Below are 14,309 nucleotides of genomic sequence, written 5' to 3'. Positions count from 1 at the left end.
CCTTCAGCCTGGAATCGATGTGTCCAGTCCATCACTCTTGTAGGACGTACAGTATAGGGCCAGATAAGTGGCTTATGTACTGGAGTCAGGTGAGTCAACTCACCTGACTGCAATATATAAGCCTGACGTCACCATGCTGCTTGACGTCACCTCGCGACGTCACCCCAACGTCACCATGCTACCCTGATGTCACCTCACAATGTCACCCCACGACATCCCTCAAGACGTCACGCCTGACATCATGTGATGATGTCACATAGACAGAGTTATAATTTCACAGTGAGCAATTTGTTTCAGTATTGTTAAGCAGGATTGAGAGAAGATATGTCACGTGTTAATTCCTCTCAGTCAGTGTTCTCATACGTCTGTGATTGCCTTAATGTCGATTCTTGCATAGAAAAGCATCTTTTGCTAGTGCAAGCCAAGTTGTAATCGCATGTGCAGTGAGTGTGTGCAGTTTCCATGAGTCCCGATGTGTACTCTGAGCCCAGATGTGTGTGTAGACCAGAGTGTGGTCTGAGCCCAGACCTTTGGTAACACCCTCGTGTTACACGTCACCCATTGTGACTGTTCGACTGGCACTAGTCAGTCCAGGCGTCAGATTAAGTGCCTCTGAGCTCCCATGTGCAGAAATCTCATGCTCGCCGCTTGCATATGCCATGCCTGAGTCGTACCTATTACGACTCCCCATTGAGACTCGTTTCACTCCACCTCCTGTCTGTCAGAGTGCAGTTATGTGTAGAAAACCAGTCTGAGGACTGGAACTCTGCCGAGAGAATGTCGTCAAGTTGCAGTAGCCCTGTTGGCAGATGGCTATTGGACTCATGTGACGGCTTCAGTTAGCAGCCTGCACAAAGTGTGATGTCACTTTGATTGCTAGCCCACTCATTCCAGTTACAGTGTATGCTGCTATGATTCCCAAATGATGCACCTGAGTCGTCCTAGCTACAACTTGCACTCACTGGCACCACTAAGCTGTACTCACATATTTTACTCACCTGTTTGTGGTTGCAAGGGTCGAGACATAGCTCCTGGCCCCCACCTCTTCACTTCATGTTGTGTGTTCTTGGCAGTGATCGCCCCGTGACAGTACCAGTCGAGAAATGTCCTCCTAGGTCCCTTGCTAGAAGAATTCCTGCCCAGTTGCCTAGTACTGATAATGTCTCACTCGAGGGCACCAGCACATTGTGCCCCAGACTGAGTGAACCCTGCAGCAACTACTCTACAAAGACTGCTTCACCGTTCCAGAGAAGACCGTACCCCATTACGCGACAGCTAAGCCGCAGCGATGTCTCCTGTGTTGCAGTATCTGTCCAGATACTGGAAGGCGAGCAGTGATGCCCGCCGAGGCTCAGTGCCTTGGACCACATTGTTTAGCATACCCTGTCCTGCTTTTATTCTATGTTCTGTGCACTATTCCTGAGACCGAGAGTTTTATTTTTTCAGTCAATCATGGTCGAGGACGACCATGGATAGGTGACCGAGCGATGTATGTCCAACTGGGTTCATAATTTAGGCCATGCTGGTGCTGCCACCTATAGGCCTACCCAGGTCAACGCGAACCATGCTTACCCTACCTCACTCAGGCAGTCGACATCACTCAAGTAACAAGGTCTACTCCATCACTGTCTCCTGGGCCAGGGCACTTTAACACACTGCATGTGTACCAAGAACCCAAATAAAGTAACGAAGCCTTTGCTTGGATAAGAACCCAAATCATTACAATAAAATCGATGGCCCACACATTGCTCTAACTTCGTCCTGTTTCATATACATGTATGTATGTCTTACAACAATAAAAAGGTTTTTAAATGAGCTGATGTAGGTAACAGCTCTTAGCTTTTGAATTAAGTTAAGAATCCTTAGTAAGTAAGAAAGTTTATTCAGGTACAGGTGCATATAAATATAATTACATAAATTATCATACATAGCAGCATATGCGTAGATTATCTAGGATAACCCAAAAACTCAGACGAAGTGACTTATTTCTATTGGGGTCCTTGTAATAACTTATTATTTAAACAATAAAAGTTAGCGTATGAGAAGTTTTTACAAAGTAGAAGTAATGCAAGGAGGGAGGAGTATATGGAGAGAAAAAGAGAGGTAAGAGTGTGGTGAAGCAATGTGGAGTGAGATTAATAAGTTGAGAAAGTCTAGGGAATGAATGGATTTGTTAGTTAAAAATAGGAGAGGAGAGTTATTAAACGGAGAGTTAGAAGTATCGGGAAGATGGAGGGAATATTTTGAGGAATTGTTAATGTTGATGAGGATAGGGAAGTTGTGATTTCGCGTATAGGGCAAGGAGGAATAACATCTTGTAGGAGTAAGGAAGAACCAGTTATGAGCGTGGGGGGGAAGTGCATGGGGTAGTGGGTAGAATGAAAGGGGGTAAAGCAGCCGAGATTGATGGGATAAAGAGAGAAATTTTAAAAACAGGTGGGGATATAGTTTTGGAGTGGTTGTTATTTAATAAATGTATGGAAGAGTGCAAGGTAGTTAAGGATTAGCAGAGAACATGCATAGTTCCTTTGCATAAAGGAAAAGGGGACCAAAGAGAGTGTAAAATTTATAGGGGAGTAAGTTTGTTGAGTACACATGGTAAAGTGTATGGTAGAGTTATTATTAAAAGAATTAAAAGAGTAAGATGCAGAGCAGGATAGCAGATGAACCACGAAGCTTTAGGAAGAGTGCGGGGTGTGTAGACCAAGTGTTTGCAGTGAAACATATATGTGAACAGTATTTAAATAAGGGTAAAGAGGTTTTTGTGGGATTTATGGATTTGGAAAAGGCGTATGATAGGGTGGATAGGGGGACAATGTGGCAGATGTTGCAAATGTATGGAATAGGAAGTAGGTTATTGAAAGCAGTGAAGAGTCTTTATGAGGAAAATGAGGCTCAGGTTAGAGTATGTAGGCGAGAGGGAGATTATTTCCCAGTAAAACTAGGCCTTAGGCAGGGATGTGATGTCACCGTGGCTGTTCAATAAATTTATAGATGGAGTTGTAAGAGAAGTGAATGCTCAGGTGTTGGCAAGAGGTGTGGGGGTTAAAAGATAAAGAATCTAACACAAAGTGGGTGTTGTCACAGTTGCTCTTCGCTGATGACACTGTGCTTTTGGGAGATTCTGAAGAGAAGTTGCAGAGGCTGGTTGATGAGTTTGGTAGGGTATGTAAAAGAAGGAAATTAAAAGTGAATATAGGAAAGAGTAAGGTGATGAGGATAACAAAATAAATTAGGTAGCGGAAGACTGGATATCAGATTGGAGGGAGAGAGTATGGAGCAGGTGAATGTATTCAGATATCTGGGAGTGGATGTATCAGCAGATGGGTCTATAAAAGATGAGGTGAATCATAGAACTGACGAGAGAAAAAGGGTGAGTGGTGCACTGAGGAGTCTGTGGAGACAAAGAACTTTGTCCATGAAAGCAAAAAGGGGAATGTATGAGTGTTTAGTTATGGGTGTGAGACATGGGTTGTGAATGTTGCAACAAGGAAAAGGCTGGAGGCAGTGGAGATGTCATGTCTGAGGGCAATGTGTGGTGTGAATATAATGCAGGGAATCCTTAGTTTGGAGATTAGGAGAAGGTGTGGGATTACCAAAACTATTATCCAGAACACTGAGGAGGGGTTATTGACATGGTTTGGACATGTAGAGAGGGTGGAATGAAATAGAATGACTTCGAGGGTAATCAAATCTGTTGTGGAGGGAAGGCGGGGTAGGGGTTGGCCTAAGAAAGGTTGGAGGGAGAGGGTTAAAGAAGTTTTGTGTGTGAGGGGCTTGAACTTCCAGCAAACGTGCATGAGTGTGTTAGATAGGAGCGAATGGAAACAAATGGTTTTTAGGACTTGACGTGCTGTTGGAGTGTAAGCAGGGTAACATTTATGAAGGGATTCAGGGCCGGTTTTCCTGAATCCGGACTTGAGTCCTGGAGATGGGAAGTACAGTGTCTGCACTCTGAAGGAGGGGTGTTAATGTAGCAGTTTTATAACTGTAGTGTAAACTTGCCTATGGCAAGACAGTGATGGAGAGAATGATGATGAAAGTTTCTCTTCTTCGGGCCACCCTGCCTTGGTAGGAAACGGCCGATGTGTTAATAAATGACATAAATTAAACAATAAAAGGATATACTAGGAATAAGGTAGAGTTATTTACATTAACATTAAAGAGAGAATCAGATCACAATAATAGGTACTTGAATGTTAGCTATACCAGAAATTACTCTCATCCCTTTCTGTAGCTACATTCATTAGGTACCGTTTGGGTCTCTTCTTGAACTAGCTCATGTTGTGACAGACATGTGCAAGCAGTCAGGTCCATTCCTTTATTGCTGTACAATAAAATGTGTTTGAAGCCTGGCCACTTACTGTGTCTACTACAAAGTTGTGTTGCCTCTCCCTAGTATGTACTATGATTGCTTCGGTTTCCAGCGTCGACAAACTTAGCAACAAGATATTCCGGACACTGTGAGCAATTTTATAAACGTGATTTAACTTTAGTTGTTTTACTCTGTCTTCAACATTCAGTATATCCAGCTCTTGTAATTCATCCTGGCTTATATGTTTCTTGGACCCACGTCTAGGATGACTCTCACCTAACATTGTGAAACCTTGTGGAAGAGAGAGTGAGAGAGAGAGAGAGAGAGAGAGAGAGAGAGAGAGAGAGAGAGAGAGAGAGAGAGAGAGAGAGAGAGAGAGAGAGAGAGAGAGAGAGACAGACAAACAGACAGAGACAGAGACAGAGACAGACAGAGACAGACAGACATACAGACAGAGACAGAGATACAGAGAGAGAGAGAGAGAGAGAGAGAGAGAGAGAGGAGTCGGTGGCGGTGAAAGTAGGAATAACAGCAGTGAAGCGGTCTAAAGGTTGGCAGGAGAAACTGTGCCCTGACCCGCCTTGATACCCAGCCACCACCGCTGTCATATACTCTATACCCCGTCAATGACCTGTCTAACCCCGTTAACGACCGTCTAACTCCGTCAATGACCTGTCTACCCTGTCAACGACCCGTTTACAATCATCGACCAGTCAAGACCCGTGTACTCCCGTCAACGATTCGTCTACCCCTGTCAAGGACCCGTCTGCCCCCGTCAACGACCAGTCTACCATTTTCAATGACCCGTCTACCCCGTCAACGACTCGCCCACCCTTGTCACTAAGCCGTCTACCCCCATCAACGAACCGTCAACCCCCGTCAACGACCCGTCTGCCCCCGTCAACGCTTCCACCACATGTCAACAACCTGTCTGCCTCCAAGGCAGACAGGTTGTTGACATGTGGTTGTTGACATGTTGTCGACAATGGATAGATTACATTTTTTATGAAACACTGCCGCTATCAGGAAGCGGTTGCCTGAATTGTATCATATTTGTGTACCGAAGAATATTCATGTCATGTGTTTGCAGGAATGTAGACTACGAGGTGGAGTACCTTCCCTGAAGTTGCATGGATATGCAGCATATAACTTAAGGTCAGCTAACTGTTTTGTGATGTATGTTAGAAAACACTTGTGGCATTCACTCCTTGCCCTGTAGTCGAGTAAGCATGCTGTATAATGGAGTCAAAATATATGGGCGGCAACTTTTCCATCAACATCTCTTCAGTCTTTATGCTCCAACTAATCATTTTCGACCTAATGCCTTACCAGATCACATCAGTAGTGAACTTACCCTACACATAATGATACATGCAACAGGGCATTCTTAATGAAGTTCAAGAAGTTTTAATCTATTAGCCCTCATTATATCTTTATCTAAAACGAAGATATTGACAACGAAACGACATTCCTCACCCATCTGTTTGCAGGATGTAAACATTAGCTACGTTAAATGATACAGATACCTTGGTGTAGAAGTACCCTTCAATAAATCCACTATACCACAACTAAATAAGACATGCTCTCAAAGCTGTTGCTGGCTACAACACCAGCTATGGTGCTAATGTGAGAATCGTGAGAATGATGTAAATAACCTATGTTAGGTCCTTAGCTGATTATGCTGCGTCCATGTTAATATTAGCTAAGGAAAATTCTCTCGTTAATTTGGAGGTAATGGAAAATGAAGTCCTCAGAATTATTCTTGGCTGTCCTAAATCTACCAGAGTTCTTAATATGAGGAAGGAGCTTAGTGTCTCTAGCATCAGTGACAGGATTATTGAGATTAACACTGTACTTGGTATTAGAATGTTGAGAAATGAACCAAACACTGCCACTATGAATCTTACTAAATACACACAGATCTAAATGGGTTACAAAAGCATGCAATTATAAAAAGTTTTATGACCTGCATGAACTGTATCACTGTATTACATAAACACATCATCCATAGATGTGTTTATTTAATATCACATACTGGAAGCCCCTCCCAAGAAGCTCATTACTAGTAATCCCTTCCTTAAATCACGTGTTAAAGCATCTGCTCAAGAAGAAATTTCTTACTGATCTGTTATTAATAATTTATCACAAGTTCTATACACTGATGGATCTAAGCTGAAGTCTACTGGCAGGGCTGCATCTGCTCTTGTTGCCTGTGAAGGCTTACTCAGCCCTGTAACAACTTCAGACAGTATTACCAAGGCTGCCTCCTCCTCAGGAAAATTAATGTATAGAAAAAGAATAAAAACTGACAAACATAAACACTTTATTATTTAGAAAATATAAAATATAAAACACTTAAATATGAAGTATTAATCCTACATTAAAGAAAATGAATAACTGAATTCAATGCTAATATAAATGTATATAAAACGTGGGTGTCTGGTGTTGGTGACACTGCGTGTTGTTGAAATCGTAGCCGTTGCTGATGATGGGGGGGGGGGTCGCAGGTGTTGATGACAACCCACTGGCTCGTTCTTCACAGATTTTCTAGCTTTCAATAATCCTTCCAGATGACAGGAAAGCAGGTTTTCTCCACTGCAATGATGAGGGGTTATATCCTGCAATTTCATACAGGTGCACAGGTAATTAAATCCAAAAAGGGAAGTCTCAGGACGTTAGTCCATCTCCATCAATTCTACTCGTTGATTGGCAGGTGACCCTCTCTGTCATCCAAGCTGGAAAAATGGACAGGTTACCCACTGCTTAAGAAATCACTCTCCATGATAAGTACAATACCTAAAAGATGTGGCGATTATTACAACAGTCAACTTAGAGCAAGACTGAAAGGACTAAGTTTATTATTGGTCAAAAGTGAAGCTTTCAACCAATAAATCCACTAGAATACAAGGCAGGCATGTACTTACAGTAGTACTGGGAGCTGAGAGTCTAGTGATTACTGTTTGGACCGGAGCCCCACACGTCACCTTTCGGGGGGGGGGAAGGAGAGGAAGGAATAGCGGGAGCTAGACTGACTCTACCTTAACAAGCAGCCGGCAATCAAACTATCACTTTCGGGGTGGGGGGCAAAAAAAAAGGCGGGAATAGCGGGAGCTAGACTGACTCTACCTTAACAAGTAGCCGGCAAGCAAACTATCACTTTCGGGGAGGGGGTAAAAGGGGGGGGGAAGCAGGAGCTGGACTTGCCCTACCTTAACAAGTAGCCGGCATTGAAACTATTGTTACTATATTGCTACTCCTATGTATTGAACTTTTCCCCTCACACTCCCCCATACCAAGACTTATAGTCAAGGAGTATAAGAAGAATAGGCGAGGAAAAAGTTCTAACATGTGGAAGTCGCGTAAGGTAACAAATCTTCTACTGACTGTCACGACTTAACCAGTCAGAGAAATAATTGGATGAACCATTGATATACACAATATGGAACTTAAAAGCCTGGAGTGCCAATGTCCACCTCAAGAGGCGACTGTTGGTTCCCTTAAAAGTTTCTAGGTATATCAAAGGTTTGTGGTCCATTTCTAAAATGAATTCTTTTCCCAGCAAATAAAATTTAAGTTTGGAGATACCCTACACAAGGGCTAAACATTCCTTTTCTATGGTGGAGTATCTCATTTCTGCGGGAAGGAGTTTCCGGCTTAGGAAGCATACAGGGAAGGGATTACCAACATGGTATTGTAGTAACACCGCACCTAAGCCAGTGTTGGAGGCATCAGTTCTTAAGCAAAATGTTTTATTAATATCTGGAATCTTAAGTATAGGGTCTTTCTAAAAGATACTTTTAATTTCATTAAACTTTTCCCGAGCTACGTCGGAAAGTTCAAGAGGTTCCTTCACAGACTTTTTAAGGAAGTCGGATAAGATGCCTGTAAGATCAGTAAGGTTCGGGATAAACCGTGCATAAAAATTTACAGAACCAAGAAAGCTACGCATGAGCTTCTTGGTTTTGGGGAATTTAAATTCTAATAAAGCTTTGATCTTGCTGGGGAGAGGCTGCAGAGAGTTATTAGAAAGTATCAGTCCAAGATATCTAATCTTGTTATACCCAAGGAAGCATTTCTTCAGCTTGGCAGTGAGGCCATGTGAGCGTAACCTACGCAAAACTGATGTTAATGTTTGGATATGTTCGCCCCATGTGGATGTCATTACGTAAATGTTATCAAAATAAACTGAAACATTTGGCATATTACCCAAGACCTTTCTCATCAGTCTCACGTAGGTAGCACAGGCAGTTACCAAACCGAAGGGCATAGTTCTATATTGGATCAGTCCTTGGTGTGTAGGAAAAGCGGTGTACTGCTTAGAAGAAGGATCTAACATTACTTGATGATATGCCTGCGCAATATCAATCTCTGAAAAGAAGGAAGAGTCATAAAATTTGTGTAGATCGCTATCTATTAAGGGCATAGGCTCAGCATCCCACCGAGTTATAGCATTAAGGCCTCTGAAGTCAATAGCAAGTCTATATGAATTATCCTCCTTAACCATGACTACTGGTGAACAATATGAAGATACTGAAGGTTCAATGATCTTTAGGTTTAATAATTTGTTTACCTCTCGGTCAAATGCATCCCTAAGGTGAACTGGAACTGGGTATAATTTTCGTTTGATAGGATTGTCCGTCACTAAATCAATCTTATGGACTACCGTGGAGGTAACACCTGGAATATCAGTAAAGACGTCTGAAAAGTTACTCACACATTGAAGTAATTCATGTCTCTTATGGTCATCCAAAGATTCATTAATATTAATGTTGGTTGCGCCCGAGTGGTCAAGAGTCACCAAGTCATGTAGTTCTTCATCATAGTCTAAGTTAGAGGTGTCAATTACACACACCTTACATTCTTCAGTTGTCTTATCAAGTTTGTGTGGAAAAACTAAGTCAAAGTCATTCAAACAGTTGACCGAATTTCTTCAGTAATATTTCTTAAGGATGTTGATATGATAAAGCTTAGATTTCCCCTTGACTTCTATGAGGTAGTCAACTTTCCCACAAATTTTTAATACTTTATATGGACCTTTCCATGCTACTAATAATTTATTTGACTTGATAGGCAAAAGTACAAAAACTTCATCCCCTACTTTAAAACTTCTCCTCTGACTTTTGGAATCAAAATAGGTTTTGTACTGGTCCATTGACAAGTGTAAGTTTTTCGAAACTATGTCAGAGGTCTCCTCAAGTTTGGATCTAAGGTTAAGGAGAAACTGGTAAGAAGACTGAACCTCAGCATTTACCTCCTCATTAGTCCATAAGTCATGAAGGATGGACAGTGGACCTCTGGCCTGTCTACCATAGAGAAGTTCAAAAGGTGAAAACCCCAAAGAGTCACTGGGAACTTCCCTCATGGCAAACAAAGCACAGGGTAGGTAACGATGCCACTCCTTAGGTTTAAGGGAGCAAAGTTTCCTTAAAATTGACTTTAGAATCGAATGCTGGCGCTCAATCCTCCCATTACAGCTGGGATGATAGGGTGTGGTGAAGAGATGCTTCACTCCCAGAAGTTGGTATAGATGTTGCATTAAGTCAGATGTGAATTGTGTCCCACGGTCAGACAAAATTTCTCTAGGGATGCCCACTCTGGAGAAGATGGACAAAAGGGCTTCAGCCACCTCTGTAGTAGTTATGGTTTTTAAGGGAGCGGCTTCAGGGAAGCTCGAAGCATAATCAACTAATGTTAATATATATCTATGTCTCCCAGATGAAAGTGGAGATAAAGGACCAACGATGTCAATAGCTACTCTTTCAAAAGGTACCGTAATGACTGGCATTTTGACCATAGGTACTCGCCTGGTACCTCGGGAGGATGACAGTTGGCAAACTTTACACGATCTACAATAGGTAGTGACATCTGAGGACATTTTTGGCCAAAAATAGGTTTCCCTAATTTTAATTAAGGTTTTACGATGCGAGAAATGTCCGGCCACTGGCAGGTCATGAGCCATTTTAAGAACAGTCTCTCTGCATTGACTTGGAACACCTAAGATGGAATAGTCTATCTCATCTGAATTTAATTTGAATACTGACTTGTACAAGATACCTTTTATATATTCAAATTTATATGAAAAGTTTTTCCTTTGGATAACTTGATTTTGTTTAGTGGCATTATGGCAATTCTGAAGAGAAGGGCAATTACGTTGTAAATTGACAAAGGAGTCCTTCGATATATCTAAAGGCTTAAAGTCAGGGAAAATCAAAGGATGGACAGTAGGAGAAGCCTGGGCTTTGGTCTGAGCCCTAGTCAAGACATTTATGGTATCGGAGGCGATATCTTCACTTTCATCTAACAAGTGAACTGGTGATCCTACTACCTCGCTTTCGAGAGTAGCATCACTGGTTTTTAATCCCACATGAATCTCACGAGACATTGTCTTATCTGAACTTTCGAGGGGTTTCTCTGACTCTACAGGAAGAGGATCTGAAAAGCTTATGTCCACCTTTGGTGATGAAAGGTCAATCTCAGAAAGAAGAATGGCACCTTTTACATTACCTATTAGTACGGAGCAAGAAGTGATGGGAGCTAGTACGGCTTCAGACCATCCTGTGAACCATTTAGACCTAATGTAACAACGGATGATAGGAAAAGTGTCCGTATGGCCCAAGTAGTCTGAAAGTATAGCAGAGGAATGAGTTTCTTTAAGGTTAGGGAACAGCTTATCAGAAATGACTATACATGTGCATCCAGTGTCTCGTAAAATGGTAGATACATTAAGTCCATTAACTGTTCCTGAACAGAAGGGTGCTTGGTCATTACAGTCTTTAAAACATCTTCCAACTTTTTGGACCTTCTTAGAAGGACAATCTGGACGTTTATGTCCCTTAACACCACACAAATGACAAACAGGAATAAAAGAAGTCATTTTACTTTCCAGTAGAGGCTTTTATTTCTTAAGGTCTGATGAACCCTTGCCCTTAGGGTTCGATCCCTTTAGGTCTTTATAGGAATTGTGAGCCTCAGCATACAGGTCAGCAGCCTCAGCAACTTCCTCAGCTTTAATCAGGTTATGTTCTCTGATGAATGTTCGTATCTGGTGAGGAAGAGCTGTCAGGAACTGGTCAGCAACCATGAAGTCTTTAAGAGATTCATAACTGTGATCAATTCCTGAACTCTCTATCCAAAAGTCGAACAAACGAAAGAGTTACTTGTAACTGCTGAAAGTTTTGGCCAGGCTGTAAGGTGGCATACATGAAATCTTTCCTGTAAGAATTAGTGGTTTTTTGATATGCTTTAAGGACTGCCTTCTTCAGTAGGTTATAATTACATATAATATCCTGCGACAAAGTTGCATAGATGGCCATAGGGGTCGTGGAAGGAAGCCAGGAGGATGTAGCTCCTCAAGTGGCAAGGATGGAGCCATCCCAGGTCCCTACACCAGTTGCGTTGGCCTCCACAGTGGACGGGGACTGGTTGACTCCATGTGGAAGGAGGAGTTCCCGCTCAGCTCGGGCACAAGCAACCAGGGCCTTCAACAAATTCAAGGTTCCCAACTACGGGTTTGTAAGGTATCTGGAAAGTCTCCCCCACCTCAAGTTCTGCTGCGAGTTCACTCTCAGGAATGAGGTTCTGGTCATTCCTCGGGACGAAGACTCTTACGAGGAGTTGAAGGGGCTGGTTGTGACCCATCCCAGCATGGTGGAACTGCTTGCTTCGGAGGTGTACAAGGGGGTGCTTTTACACGTCCCTGTGCCCCTCCCACTGGACCCCATTTTGGAAGTGCCCAATATTGTCAAGACGGAGCGACTCACTGCAATGGTGAACAAGGTGCCCACCCGCCAGGTGCTGATCCACCACAAAGGTCCACTTCCCACGCACCTGGACCTTGGGGTCTGGGGAAGATTCAAGACCCGACCATACCTGTCAGGCCCAGTACAATGCTTCAACTGCCAGGGGTTCAATCATATTGCAGCCACCTGCCAGCGAGAGAAGAAGTGTGGTGTGTGCAGCAAGGCACACAACTCGAAGGACTGCATTGCAATCCTCAAACATCCACTTGGCGAAGCCCTTCGGCCAGAGCCCAAGTGTGCCAACTGCTCAAAGAGGCACCATGCCTGGAACCGGAGCTGTCCTGTGATGGTGCAGCACTGGCAGCAGGTTCGTCATCGGAACGACCCGACAGCCCCGACGCCACCCAGCCTTGGAACTGCCCAGCAACAGTCAGCATGGGCTCCAATCACGGTTCCCTGGATACCGCAGGAGGGCAATACCAGCGAGTTCCCAGCACTGGGCTCCCAGCGGTGGCATCAGAGGGCAGACACTGGTTTGCAGCAGTGCGGTCAACTGCGGCGTCAGATGGCAAGGTGGCCAAGAAGGCAGAATCATTGGGAAAAACAGCCACAGGCCAGGCACACTGCCCAGCAGGTCCCAGCTGGGCACCAACATTCCTTGCCATACGGCCAGCAGGCCTCTTCCCAAGGACAGGCCCCTACTGTGAGCGGCCAGCGTCAGGCAGAGGTTCCCCGCCAGGGGACTTGGAAGCCCATGGCCACTCATGCCGGGCCCAGGGTGCACCCAGCTTATGCTGCTGCAGTGTCGACAGCCACCCAGACATACCCAGTGACCCAGCCCCGCCTCGACGGGTCGTCCAGCTCAATGCCTGCAGAGGTAATGGTCGAATCCTTTCCGGATCGACTGAAGAAAACCATCGGGGTCATCTCAGCGCTCCTCTGTCGTCTGTTGCCGTCGGCAGAGGACAGGGGCGCCTGCAGGCAGCTCCTGTCATGGATGCTGGGCGTGGTCCTACTGGACAGGAAAGACTCAATGGAACTTCAAGCCATCATCCAGGAGTCCTTCCAGTCTGTGATGGAGGAGGCCCCGGAGTCGCCAACAACGGACGACGAGTCCCAGGCAGAGATGGAATCAGTGAGCCACCTCTGCGGCCCTTGAAGATCTTCCAGTGGAACATTTGTGGGCTGCAGCGGAAAATTCACTTAGTGATTGAAGCTGCAGTTCAGGATGAGGTTGATGTCTTCCTGTTTCAGGAGACACTCACCGATTTGTCACGTCAAATGCAGCCACGTATTCCGGGATTCTCTGCCTACCTTCAGCGCCTGGAAGGGACTGGCAGGGGCACGGCGATCTACGTCAGGACCACTATCCCTCATTCAATCTCCACTGACCCCATCGACTGTGGGGAGGGCGTAGAGGTTCAGGCTGTCACCTACACCTGGCGGATGGACCTCTCGTGGTTTACAATATTTACAGAAGCTCTCGGTACACCCTTGACATCTCAGAGGTGGCAGCACTTGCCCCACGGGAGGGTCTTGTTGTGGCTGGGGATGTCAATGCCCACCACCCAATACTTTCTTCTGTCTCTCCTACCAATGCAGCTGGGAGGCACCTTGCGGCTGTGCTGGAGGAGGTCCCTGAGATCGCCCTCCTCAATAATGGTGAGCCAACCCATCACTATGGTGGCCGCTTGGATGTCACACTCATCTCTAGGCGGTTGCTCTCGAGCGCGAGATGGGAGGTCCACCCCCGTCTCACCAGTGATCACTTTGCAGTGGTCACTACGCTGATGGTCCAGCGGTGCCCGCTCCCCACACCTACCCCCAGATGGAATCTAAAAAAGGCCGACTGGCAGTGCTTCCAGGAGGTCATTGAGCGTTGGTGGGCGGAGTCTCCCCTTCCAGAAGACCCAGATGAGGCGGCTCAAAGCTTGCAGGTGGCCTTCACATGTGCAGCTGAGGCAGCAATACCTAAGATTACAGGCGGAGGGTCATATAAACGTGACTGGTGGTTTTACAATGAGGACATCAGGGAACAGAACCACCGCATCAATGTTGTACGCAAGATGCACAGGCGTAATCCCACGGTTGAGTCCATGCGTCTGCTCAGGGAAGTGGTGCGGCATGCACGCCATGTCTCACACAGGGTCCGGTAGGCTAAATGGTTCGAGTGGTGTGCCTCCTTCAGCTACTCCTCCACCTTATCTGAGATTTGGACCAAGTTACGATTGGCCACTGGGCAGCGTCGCAGTGTG

The sequence above is a fragment of the Cherax quadricarinatus genome, chromosome 2 (assembly GCF_038502225.1).
Source record: "Cherax quadricarinatus isolate ZL_2023a chromosome 2, ASM3850222v1, whole genome shotgun sequence".
NCBI lineage: Eukaryota > Metazoa > Arthropoda > Malacostraca > Decapoda > Parastacidae > Cherax > Cherax quadricarinatus.
Note: the sequence above shows the minus strand (reverse complement) of the source record.